This window comes from Bos javanicus, chromosome 13 (assembly GCF_032452875.1).
Source record: "Bos javanicus breed banteng chromosome 13, ARS-OSU_banteng_1.0, whole genome shotgun sequence".
Classification (NCBI taxonomy): Eukaryota; Metazoa; Chordata; class Mammalia; order Artiodactyla; family Bovidae; genus Bos; species Bos javanicus.
The window spans coordinates 2,822,333-2,835,829 of NC_083880.1; the positions used below are offsets into that span (position 1 = coordinate 2,822,333).

The following is a 13,497-nucleotide window of genomic DNA, read 5'->3' on the forward strand; positions in this document are numbered from 1 at the left end:
TAAATAAATATTTTACAAAAACAAAAACCTACCCATACATGAAGATCAAATCTGAAAAGCCAGCTTCTTCAGGACATGTCCTGCTGACTCCAGGAGAACACTGCGTCTCTTATGTGGGGCACCACCATGCACACAGCACCACAAACCTTGGGCTCCTTGTGAATCTCCATCTCAGCAGCTGTGCCCTCTGCAGGGGAGGTGTGGAGGCCTGCAATTCAACCCTGTTGGCCTCCAAGTCCTGGGCTAGTGGGCATTTTTATTCTTCCTGTTTGGTTTGATATGGGTCATTGACCTTCCATCCCATCTTTTTTAGTTCTATCAGCAGAAAGAAGACCATGGGACTGCCAGTCAAGGTGCCTAACCGCCCCCGCCCCACCCCGTGATGGCAAGTGAATTGCGGCCTGGGGAGTGGGGCCAAGCCCTAAGCACAAAAAACACTGGCCTGGGGGCCCAGCCCGGGCAAACCCCTTGTGCATGGGCCTGTTTCTCTAGTCCATGATATCTAGACTCTAAAGCTGGCTAGGTTCCGGTTTGTTTGCAAGCCTGTTTTTTGGAGGTGGTGGTGGTTGTTTTGAGGGGACACTCCCATTCCTGGCAATTCTTTTAGTTATCTGAGAGCCTTATAGTAAATTCTTTCTTTACTAGAGTTTCTTTCATTTGCATGCGAACTAAGAGTCATTGCCAATACACTTGGCAGAGCCCCTGACACAAGAGTTAACCATGAGTGTCACATACTGAGTCATTATAACCTAAATATGTATCATCACCATATCTGTAAAACAGTGATTTTTTTTTCTAACTCATAAAACAACATTCAGTTCAGTTCAATTGCTCAGTCGTGTCTGACTCTTTGTGACCCCATGAATTGCAGCACGACAGGACTCCCTGTCCATCACCAACTCCCGGACTTCACCCAAACTCATGTCCAACGAGTCAGTGGACTCATGTCCATCCAGCCATCTCATCCTCTGTCGTCCCCTTCTCTTCCTGCCCCCAATCCCTCCCAGCATCAGAGTCTTTTTCAATGAGTCAACTCTTCGCATGAGGTGGCCAAAGTATTGGAGTTTCAGCTTTAGCATCATTCCTTCCAAAGAACACCCAGGACTGATCTCCTTTAGAATGGACTGGTAGGATCTCCTTGCAGTCCAAGGGACTCTCAAGAGTCTTCTCCAACACCACAGTTCAAAAGCATCAATTCTTTGGCACTCAGCTTTCTTCACAGTCCAACTCTCATATCCATACATGACCACTGGAAAAACAATAACCTTGACTAGACGGACCTTTGTTGACAAAGTAATGTCTCTGCTTTTCAATATGCTATCTAGGTTGGTCATAACTTTCCTTCCAAGGTCATAACTTTCCTTCTTTTAATTGCATGGCTGCAGTCACCATCTGAAGTTATTTTGGAGCCCAGAAAAATAAAGTCTGACACTGTTTCCACTGTTTTCCTATATTTCCCATGAAGTAACGGGACCAGATGCCATGATCTTAGTTTTCTGAATGTTGAGCTTTAAGCCAACTTTTTCACTCTTCTCTTTCACTTTCATCAAGAGGCTTTTTAGTTCCTTTTCACTTTCTGCCATAAGGGTGGTGTCATCTGCATATCTGAGGTGATTGATATTTCTCCCGGCAATCTTGATTCCAGCTTGTGCTTCTTCCAGCCCAGTGTTTCTTATTATGTACTCTGCATATAAGTTAAATGAGCAGGGTGACAATATACAGCCTTGATGTACTCCTTTCCCGATTTGGAACCAGTCTGTTGTTCAATGTCCAGTTCTAACTGTTGCTTCCTGACCTGCATATAGGTTTCTCAAGAGGCAGGTCAGGTGGTCTGGTATTCCCACCTCTTTCAGAATTTTCCACGGTTTCTTGTGATCCATGCAGTCAAAGGCTTTGGCATAGTCAATAGAGCAGAAATAGATGTTTTTCTGGAACTCTCTTCCTTTCTCCATGATCCAGTGGATGTTGGCAATTTGATCTCTGGTTCCTCTGCCTTTTCTAAAACCAGCTTGAACATCTGGAATTTCACAGTTCATGAATTGCTGAAGCCTGGCTTGGAGAATTTTGAGCATTACTTTACTAGCGTGTGAGATGAGTGCAAATGTGTGGTAGTTTGAGCATTCTTTGGCATTGCCTTTCTTTGGGATTGGAATGAAAACTGACCTTTTCCAGTCCTGTGGTCACTGCTGAGTTTTCCAAATGTGCTGGCATATTGAGTGCAGCACTTTCACAGCATCATCTTCCAGCATTTGAAATAGCTTAACTGGAATTCCATCACCTCCACTAGCTTTGTTCGTAGTGATGATTTCTAAGGCCCACTTGACTTCACATTCCAGGAGATCTGGCTCTAGGTGAGTGAGCACACCATTGTGATTATCTTGGTCATGAAGATCCTTTTTGTACAGTTCTTCTATTTTGAAAAATTCAGGGAGGTATGAAAAATATAAGCCATACATATTTTTACTGTCCAAACACTGCCTAATTTTGTTTTTGTTCCAGTTTTCATACATCTATATGTGATATTCCTGAAATACATATCATTGTAATGCAGCAGTGCATTTGGTTATTTCTAGTTAAAACTGTTGTGAAAGCTGTTCCTTGTTATTACATAATCTTTGAAATGACTCCTTTTAATACGTGTCATAGTCTATCCTTTGGGGGACTTTATTTTGGTTTTCACATGACTAAATTTATTCTTACTAGATTTTATTCCTCTTGTTTTTCTGAGGTTTATTTATTTATTTGTTTATTTTGGCATGGTGGGAAAAATTAAGAGAGCTTTACTTTTAATGCAGTGATGAGACAGTTGACCACTTTCTGGCTTTTATTGTCTTAACATGGTTTAAAATATTAATTTAAACCTCCAAAGTAGGGTACCCTAGGCTGTCTCCCACATTTGGGGGCACTTTTTATAAAACAGTGAAATCCTGCCACTTGGAGGCTGTTGTTTCTTTCTTCAACATGAAGGGAAACTTTAAAATAGCTTTAACCCACCTCCAATTTTTATATACATTGTTTTCATTTTTTTTATTATTTCAGAATATTATCACAATCCTCAATGTAAGTTTTTGTCTGCATCTACTTCTTTAGCAAACACTATTGTATAATTCTTCCGCCAGTAGTAAAGCAAATGTCCTTCTCTCTGCATCCTTGCCAGCACTGAGTATTTTTGTATCTACATAAACATACATACATTTTGCTGGTTTAATCCATGAAACATAGCATATAACTTTTGTTTTAATTTCCATTTCTGTGATTAATAGTAAGAATATTAAATCTGTATGTTAGCCTTTTTCTTCCTTTTGAAGTGTTCAGGTATGTGGACAATTCTGTTGGCATGTTATTTTCTACTTACTGATATCTATGAGTTCCTCAATGTGATTATTACATTAACTGTTCTGTTATGCTTGGTGTCCATGTTTTTCTCCATAATTACTTTTTGATTTACACTGTATTTTTTGCATGCAAATGTTTAAAATATATTCAAATCTATATTTTGCTTTGTGATTCTTTCCATTAATTTTATATTAAAAACTCATTCCCCTAAAATTATTAAATATTTTCTTCTGACTTTCTCATCTGGCAAATGAACTTTCCAATTTGGAATTTAGTCTAGTGAGTCATGTAAACAGAGGTTCTTAGTTGAATGTTTTCTGTATACTAAGCCAATTTGCTTGATTCTTTGGTCAAATATTCCTGTTTCAAAATGCTTTCTCCATCGCAGTTCTGTTTCCAAAAACTACCTGAGTCTCTTTGCAATCTATTCTATTCCATTGAGCTAACTATTGATTTTTACACCAGTACTACTCTGCTATAATGATTGTAGTTCAATGACTGTATTTATTTTTGTTTCTGGAAGGGCAACCCACCCCAACTCCCATATAAATTCCTCTGCAAATTTTTCTTGACTATTGTCATACAGTTATTCTTCCAAGTGAATATTAGAATCATTTTGACAAGTTTTTCCAAATCTCAATACAATAAAACTATATAATTGATCATGGAAAAATAACCATATCAAATATCTATCTTTCTAATACTAAGGCAAGTTTTCATTTGTTTCTGATTTTATGTGTCTAAGTAAAATTTTATAGCTTTCCTACGTAAGTCCTTAGATACTTTTTTCCTCCAAGTATTAGTGTTTTATGTACATTTCCAATTTTCTTAGATAATATATATTTGTATGGATTCATAAACAGAATCATTTTCTATTGTATTTTTTTGTTGTTGGTAAATATTAGCACTTGAGGTAATCCTTGATTTCTGAACATGTATATTATAAACCAACCACTTTACTGAACCCTCTTATTGGTTTCTTAGGTTTTAGTTGAGTAACTGTGTATCCATCACTTTTAAACAAAATTAAGATACAATGTCTGACTTTTTTCTTGCTTAGATAAAAAGTAATACTTAAGCATATGCATTAAATGATACTTTCATTTATTTTTAAAAATTACCTTTTTGCAACTAGTAAAATGACATAAAATTGAGGCCAAACTAGAAATGCAAAATATAACCCGTGTTCCCGTATTGGGCCACCTCCGTTTCCCTTGGGTCCTCAGTCTCGCTATTCAAAACTACCAAAAAGTCCTCTAAATGAAAGATATTAAGTCACTTCTCACCTGGATTAAACAGGATAGACAAAACAATCCAGCTGGTGATTCAGAATTTTGACAATTGTGGAAGACAAAGAAATACACCAGGAACCTATCCTCACGTAGACAGCAAGTTGTCTCTTATTTTAACCCCAGAGACAATAGGTAGGATAATTTTTAAAGTAGAACAGGGTCCAAACCTAGATATTTTCAGAAAGCAATTGCGTGCACTTCCGTATATGAGCAGATTCTGTTTTCCTCAGATAAACCTAAGTTCCTTATTTTGAAAGATCAGGATAATAGTATCTAATTATTAATTCATCAAGTATTTGTCGTGCATCTGATCTGGATTTTGTATTATTGGGAAAGACTGGAGAACCATCTGTAAAAATAAGAGTAAGGAAGGAAGAGAACTTGAAAAGGGAAAGTGTTAGTCACGCAGTCGTGTCCAACTCTTTGCGACCCCATGGACAGTAGCCTGCCAGACTCCTCTACCCATGGGATTTCCCAGGCAAGAATACTGGTGTGGATTGCCATTTCCTCCTCCAGGGGGTCTTCCAAACTGAGGAATCGAACCCAGGTCTCCTGCATTCCAGGAAGATTCTTTACCAGCTGAGCCAGCAGGGAAGCCCCTAGGAAGGCAACCTAGCACATAACAAAAGCTCAATAAATAATATTATCATTACCTATTAGGATTATTTATTGTTAATCTCTAGAAGGCTAAAAGTCTAGTTCACCACTATATTCCTAGGGCCAAGCATGGAAAATGTTAATGTCCAACAAATATTTTGTTGAAATATTTGAATATTTGTTGACTGAAATTTTTTCAAAAGTCTCAGTTGTCAAAAAAATATTTTGACTTCATTCTTAACTGCTCACTTGAAATCAGTTCTTCAAAGATGCATTTACTAAAGCCAAGAGTACTCCTCTCAAAGTCAGAATGAGTTCTAAATTGCTCTTTTTATATAGGTAGTAAAGAAAATAGTTTCTAAAATATCATATCTTTACGTTGGCACAGAACAATGCTAGGAGGAAGAGTATTCATTCCTTCACTCATTGACCATTTATTAAGCATCTTCTACATGAAAGACACAAAACAAATGGTCATCACAGAGTTTACAGAAATTAAATGAATAGCCAAACAAATAAATAGCAAACTGCAAATTTTCAGTGCCATAGAAGAATAGAAAGGTGACGAGAGATTTGGGTTCATGAGGAAAAGAGATCAAGGAGACCCAATTGAATACAGCTTGAACTGGCAAAGCATGGGGCATGCTCAATAAACAGATTGGTATGACAGTGTTAAGAGGAAGAGGTGCCCAGGAGGAGACCAGAAAGAATCTCTGGAAACTGTCCCAGGTACATAATGAATCTTCTGCAGGGGACTGACTTGATTCTACCTGTTCTGGATGAAGAATGGGCGGCCCAAGCTGGGAACCGGGAGCTGGTAGGAAGCCCTACTAGTGGACCAAACAAAAGACAGTAACAACTTGGATGGAAATAAGAACTTATCAAGAGTTTATACATAGATATAGAAGACAGAACTTGCAAAAAATTGGTGATAGTTTTTGGTTTGGAGGACAAAGGGAACAGAGGCATCAGAGATGATTTTTGAGTTTCTGGCAACTCCATGGACAGTGGTGCCATTTACCAGGATAAGAAAGATTAGAAAGTTGTTAAGATTGGAGTATTTTTGTGACTGTTATTTTTGTTGTTTAATATGGTTTTCTGCTGTCTGTTTGCATTGTGTTAGTGGGGAAGCAGAAAGGGAGGAAGGCAAACATTAACAAATCCATCCAGGCCAGGGTATATCAGCTATGTTACCTGTTTAAGATCGAAACCCTAGATTACCTTGGTTTCTAGACAAGTGACATTTGTATAAATGAGGTACCTCTGAATACTGTTTTTCTCTATCATGTTTGGGTATATAAAAATTCAAATATATTGCCTGGATTAAATAAGCTTTAAAGTCTTTTAAAAAAACATACTATTTTATCTTTATGTCCTACTGATACTGACATAATACTAATACTGTCATTAAATACCTATCATAGGGTATACAGGGCTGAATAGAATTCCCCCCAAATTCATGCCCAACCAGAACCTAAAAACGTGACCTGATTACAAAACAGGATCTTTGGAGATGTAATCAAAGTTAAGTTGAGGTCACACTGAATTAGAATGGGTCCTAAATCCAGTATGAATGGTGTCCTTATTTATAAAGGGGGGAACTTCACAATGTGAAGATGAAGGCAGAAATTAGTTATGCTGTCCCAAAACAAGGAATACCTGGGTCTATCAGGAACTGGGAGAAGCCAGAAAGGATCCTCCTCTTGAGGCTTCCAAGAAAGAATGGCTTTGACTAAACCTTGATTTTGAACTTCTAATCTCCAGAACTGCAAAAGAATATATTTCTGACATTTTAAGCCATCTGTTTGTTGTTTAGTCACTAAGTCGCGTCTGACTCTTCGTGACTGACAGGCTCTAGTCGGGAAGATTAAATGAGATCACACATTTGAACTTATTTAGCTTAATACAGGGCATATAGCATATGTTAAATAAACATCCATTTTCCTTCCTCTGATAATGATCACCACCACTGGTTGTGGTTTATAACTAACTCATACCTCTACCCAATTTAGGTTAAGTCTTAGCTCTAGGCTGGTTTTACAGCTGAGGAAACTGAGGCTTGGGAAACTTAAATAGCTTGCTCACGATCACAAAGCTTAACAGCGAAGAGTCAGAGCTCAAACTCAACTGTCTCACCACCAAGATGAGATCCTAGAATACTTGCCTCTCACACCTGCAACATTTTAGTAAAATGACAGAGGAGAGGCACAAAGTGTTTTCAACGTCTGCAGTTCTCTCTCACATTTATTAACAAGTTTAGGGATCTAGTACAATTCAACTCTCCCCATTCACAGAGAAGCACAAAAATATAAAACCAGTGCTATCAGTGAACTTCACTTTCTACTGCTCCCATCAGCAGTGCTTCTGCTTTGCACATATGAATTTGAAGTCAAGGCATTATCACCAGATTGGACATTTATGGTTTTAATTTAATTAAATGCATTTTTCTCAAGTTTCTCCCATTTCATTTTGGTGATACTGACTCATTCTTGCCACCTAAAGAGATGATAAAAATAAGTACTGTAAGCACGGAGGGAAGTGTGTCTAAACTTCATAGTCACAGATGTCCATCCTTTACAAATCGAAAAATAAAAGCACATTCTAAATTTACCTTTCCTCCTTAACTCAGTGAGTTGTAGGTCTGAATAAATCAGACATACAAATGTAAGGTGCAAAGCTGTTATTATGCAGTTTCAATTTCATAGAATTCTAGTGTAGGAGGGACTTCTAAAAAGTGGTGTGGTTCATCTGGACTCAATTAAGACAGTTATTTACCTGCCACCAAACCCTAGAAAGGAAAAGGATGCTCTGAGAGATTCTGAGAGTTACCTAAGACCGTATATCTATTTTTTGGGGGAACCCTTTGGAACACGGGTTTCCCGATTTCCGCGAAAGTATATTTATCCTTCTAAAGCTGTCATTGACTATTAAAGATGACATTGTCCTCTGGCTTTGTGCCAACTTCTCTTTTTCTTTATTAATTTGGCCTTAAAAAAAAAGAAGAAGAAGAAGACCACTATAGATAACATCCCAGTGCTTCAAATTCCCTTAATTGACATCTAATGTGGAATTACCTTGCATCCCACGTTTAAAGCTCCCGATATGCACACATAGGTTCAAGAAAGGCCAACATGCTTCTCCTTCAAACTGGGCACTGATAATCTCTGGACTTTTCAAGTTTATCCTCCAGAAGGTTAACATCGCAGGCAATTTTGACAAGAGTTTGGAACCGAGATTCTCTTCCACGCTCTGTCCACACCCGTGCCCACGAGCAGAAGTTCTCTCCATTACAACCCACCACACGCGCGCGCGCACACACACACACACACATACCAAGGCAAGTAACAAAGGAAAACAGTCCCATAAAGCCTCAGCTATTTCATTCTCCAATCTACACCTGTCAAGAGACAAAAACCAAACGGGAATCCTTCCCTGGCAATATGTCCAACACTCCTCAGAGAAGCACGCACCGCGGCACCCCCGGCGTGCGCGGCTGTATACACAAAGAGCCGGTGCTGGGTTTGCCCGCGGTCCGGGGGACCAGCACATTCCCAGGACTGGTATCCTGGTATCTCCCCCATGCCCTCCTGCTCAGCAGAAAAGAACTATCCTTTATTTGACCCGCAGAGAGCCCAGGCTGGATGGCAGTGAATGGGCGTGGGGGGCGGGGGGCGGTTCCCGAATCCATCCCCTTCAGCCAGTCGGTCCCCAGCCTTTGGCATCTCCTAGCAGATGCACAATCGCGCGCTGTCACAGATGTCCGCTTCGCATCCTCTCCCGGCAAAGCCAGGTGCCCGGGTCCCCGCCGTGCGCATCCCCGCAAGCGCCCCTCCCCGCGCCCGTACCCACCCGGGCAGCCCCGCCGGGCGCGCCTGCCTACCTGGTGGCTTGGCTGTCAGTACGGCGGCGGAGCCTAGTCCCCCTCTCCTCCGCGGCTACATCGCTCGGAGCGCCATGTTCCCGGTCTCCCCGGGCGCACGCCGGGCAACTACTACGGGCTGGGTAGGGGCAAAGGGGGCGGGGGCCGGCGGGAGGGGCCGGAGGCTGAGCCACAGCTTCCCACTCTCCACCCAGGCCTCCCCCAGCTACTGAGCATGCCCAGCTGCCCGGCTTCGCCCTGGGAGGACTTTCCAGGAGCGCGCGCAGCTGCTCCGGGTTTTCGTGGCTGCCGGAGGGAGGCTGGCAGTAGCAGCTGCGGGGGGCGGGGGGCGGGGGTGGAGAGGTTGCGGGGGGCGGGGGGAGTGTCTCACGCTGTGGGATCTGAGCTGGAGAAGGCCCTTCTCGCTGATCTGATCCCACTTTCCCTCTGCCATCCACGGGCAGCTCCTGCACGCCCCCTCCTCATACACACTGTGCAGAAATTTTGTGCAGGGCCAAAGCTGGACTGAGCTTAAGGGCAGAGCAAAGGGCGAGAGGGCGGGGCCGAGAGAAAGGTCCTTCCGCTAGTCTTGGTGCTACCACCTGGAACCTTGCAGCTTCAACTTCAAGGTGCCTAGGAATTAAAATGCAAATTCGGAATCGCTTGCTCTAGACTGGGGTCTGAGATCTACAAGCTGAACAAGCCCCCAGGGAATGCTGATGTCACTGGTTCTCCGACCACGTCGAGCAGCCGAGATCTAGAGAATCCCTCTTCTGTGACCTTTGGGTGGCTCTCCTGCAAGCAGCCAACCTAGAAACGTTCTCTGGCTCCCACAGAAGCCGCTGCGACCTACAGACGGCTTGGCGTCTAACAGGTGAAGATGCCCTCGGGATGTTGTGCCCAACCCTGGAAGGAATCTCAGTACCACTGGACTCTGAGCACCCACACAAACTGGCTACTTTCTGACTTAGAATGTGAGTCTTAGGGAAAGCTTGACCTTTTCACGCTCTCTTTGCTAGTTGGGTAGCACACTCGTTGCCGGATGAGCCTCTACTCAAGTCTGAACCACCTGCCTTGGCTGTTCCCAACCTTTCCTGATCTGGGACAAAAACTTAGACTAGGCATCAAAATGTCAATTTATTGGGCATCTAATGGTAAGGCTAGGCTTGCCAGTTAAGAAGACCGACAGACCATGATAAGAATAGGGTGTTTATGTACCAAAAGATGACAGGGCTTTCAGATGAGTGACGTTTGGGTTGAAGCTTGCAAAGATATCTTGTAGTTCATCTTAAATCCCTGGGTTGCCCACTCCCTTCCCAACCCCTGAAGGCTCCAGCATTGTCAAAAATATTCAGTGCCTGTGGACAGAGCAGGGAAGAGAGGGTGGGACAAACTGAGAAAGTAGCACTGAAACATATACATTGCCACATGTAGAATAGATAGCTAGTGGGAAGTTGCTGTAATACAAGGAGCTCAACTGCGTGCTCTTTGACAGCCTAGGGAGTGGGGTGGGAGGTGGAAGGGAGGTTCAAGCAGGAGGGGCCAAGTGTGTACCTATAGCTGATTCATGTTATTCTATGGCAGAAACCAACACAATATTGTAAAACAATTATCCTCTAATTAAAAACAAATTTTAAAAAATTCACTGTCCAAGCTATAGTGAGAGAGATTCACTAAAGCATTCATGAATTTTCAACCTTGGAAATGAAGACGTCACACACATCTGCCTTAGCTGCCCCCAAAATACCTTCAGGAATTAGTGATACAGTATGTGATATCAAATTAAAAATAAAGGTTTATATGTGTTGGTACCCTGTTACACTTAATAACTCTTAACAGTTTTCTAATTAATGGTACAATATTTATCTTGTTTTCCATTAACAATATTTATTTGTTTTCCATTTGCTCAGTACCCTCAATGTAGTAGCTGCCATATCAAAACAGGAACCAGTACTTGAATGCAATCTCAAAAATGACAGAATGATCTCTGTTCATTTCCAAGGCAAACCATTCAATATCACGGTAATCCAAGCCTATGCCCCAACAGTAACGCTGAAGAAGCTGAAGTTGAACAGTTTTATGAAGACCTACAAGACCTTTTGGAACCAACACCCAAAAAAGATGTCCTTTTCATTATACAGGACTGGAATGCAAAAGTAGGAAGTCAAGAAACACCTGGAGTAACAGGCAAATTTGGCCTTGGAGTACAGGATGAAGCAAAGCAAAGGCTAATAGAGTTTTGCCAAGAGAACGCACTGATCACAGCAAACACCCTCTTCCAACAACACAAGGGTAGACTCTGTACATGGACATCCCCAGATGGTCAACACCAAAATCGGATTGATTATATTCTTTGCAGTCAAAGATGGAGCAGCTCTATACAGTCAGCAAAACAAGACCAGGAGCTGACTATGGCTCAGATCATGAACTCCTTATTGCCAAATTCAGACTTAAATTGAGGAAAGTAGGGAAAACCACTAGACCATTCAGGTATGACCTAAATCAAATCCCTTATGATTATACAATGGAAGTGAGAAATAGATTTAAGGGACTAGATCTGATAGACAGAGTGCCTGATGAACTATGGTCTGAGGTTCGTGACATTGTACAGGAGACAGGAATCAAGACCATCCCCATGGAAAAGAAATGCAAAAAAGCAAAATGGCTGTCTGGGGAGGCCTTACAAATTGCTGTGAAAATAAGAGAAGTGAAAAGCAAAGGAGAAAAGGAAAGATATAAGCATCTGAATGCAGAGTTCCAAAGAATAGCAAGGAGAGATAAGAAAGCCTTCTTCAGCGATCAATGCAAAGAAATAGAGGAAAACAACAGAACAGGAAAGACTAGAGATCTCTTCAAGAAAATTAGAGATACCAGGGAACATTTCATGCAAAGATGGGCACAATAAAGGACAGAAATGATATGGACCTAACAGAAGCAGAAGATATTAAGAAGAGGTGGCAAGAATACACACAAGAACTGTACAAAAAGATCTTCATGACCCAGATAATCATGATGGTGTGATCACTCATCTAGAGCCAGACATCCTGGAATGTGAAGTCAAGTGGGCCTTAGAAAGCATCACTATGAACAAAGCTAGTGGAGGTGATGGAATTCCTGTCGAGCTATTTCAAATGCTGGAAGATGATGCTGTGAAAGTGCTGCTGCACTCAATATGCCAGCAAATTTGGAAAACTCTGCAGTGGCCACAGGACTGGAAAAGGTCAGTTTTCATTCCAATCCCAAAGAAAGGCCATGCCAAAGAATGCTCAAACTACTGCATAATTGCACTCATCTCACACGCTAGTAAAGTAATGCTCAAAATTCTCCAAACCAGTCTTCAGCAATTCGTGAACTGTGAATTTCCAGATGTTCAAGCTGGTTTTAGAAAAGGCAGAGGAACCAGAGATCAAATTGCCAACATCCTCTGGATCATCGAAAAAGCAATAGAGTTCCAGAAAAAAGATGTATTTCTGCTTTATTGACTATGCCAAAGCCTTTGACTGTGTGGATCACAATCAACTGTGGAAAATTCTGAAAGAGATGGGAATATCAGACCACCTGACCTGCCTCTTGAGAAACCTATATGCAGGTCAGGAAGCAGCAGTTAGAGCTGGACATGGAACAACAGACTTGTTCCAAATAGGAAAAGGAGTACATCAAGTCTGTATATTGTCACCCTGCTTATTTAACTTATATGCAGAGGACATCATGAGAAATGCTAGGCTGGAAGAAGTACAAGCTGGAATCAAGATTGCTGGGAGAAATATCAATAACCTCAGATATGCAGATGACACTACCCTTATGGCAGAAAGTGAAGAGGAACTAAAAAGCCTCTTGATGTAAGTGAAGGAGGAGAGTGAAAACATTGGCTTAAAGCTCAACATTCAGAAAATTAAGATCATGGCATCTGGTCCCATCACTTCATGGCAAATAGATGGGGAAACAGTGGAAACAGTGTCAGATATTATTTTGGGGGGGCTCCAAAATCACTGCAGATGGTGACTGCAGCCATGAAGTTAAAAGACGCTTGCTCCTTGAAAGAAAAGCTATGACAAACCTAGATAACATGTTAAAAAGCAGAGACATTACTTTGCCAACTAAGGTCCATCTAGTCAAGACAATGGTTTTTCCTGTGGTCATGTATGGATGTAAGAGTTGGACTGTGAAGAAAGCTGAACGCCGAAGAATTGATGCTTTTGAACTGTGGTGTTGGAGAAGACTCTTGTGAGTCCCTTGGACTGCAAGGGGATCCAACCAGTCCATCCTAAAGGAGATCATTCCTGGGTGTTCATTGGAAGGACTGATGCTGAAGCTGAAACTCCAATACTTTGGCCACCTCATATGAAGAGTTGACTCATTGGAAAGGACTCTGATGCTGGGTAAGGTTCAGGGCAGGAGGAGAAGGGGACAACA

At 41.6% G+C, this 13,497-nt stretch overlaps 1 protein-coding gene across 1 annotated transcript in view; it reads right to left on the bottom strand.

Annotated features, from left to right (window-relative positions):
• PAK5 (p21 (RAC1) activated kinase 5) overlaps nt 1-9,279 on the bottom strand; it is a 419,175-nt gene extending 409,896 nt beyond the window's left edge. The window contains exon 1 of the mRNA XM_061435602.1: nt 9,106-9,279. The gene's annotated coding sequence lies outside the window, so the exon portion shown is untranslated. The remainder of the gene's footprint in view (nt 1-9,105) is intronic.
• Nucleotides 9,280-13,497: the final 4,218 nt, after the last annotated feature.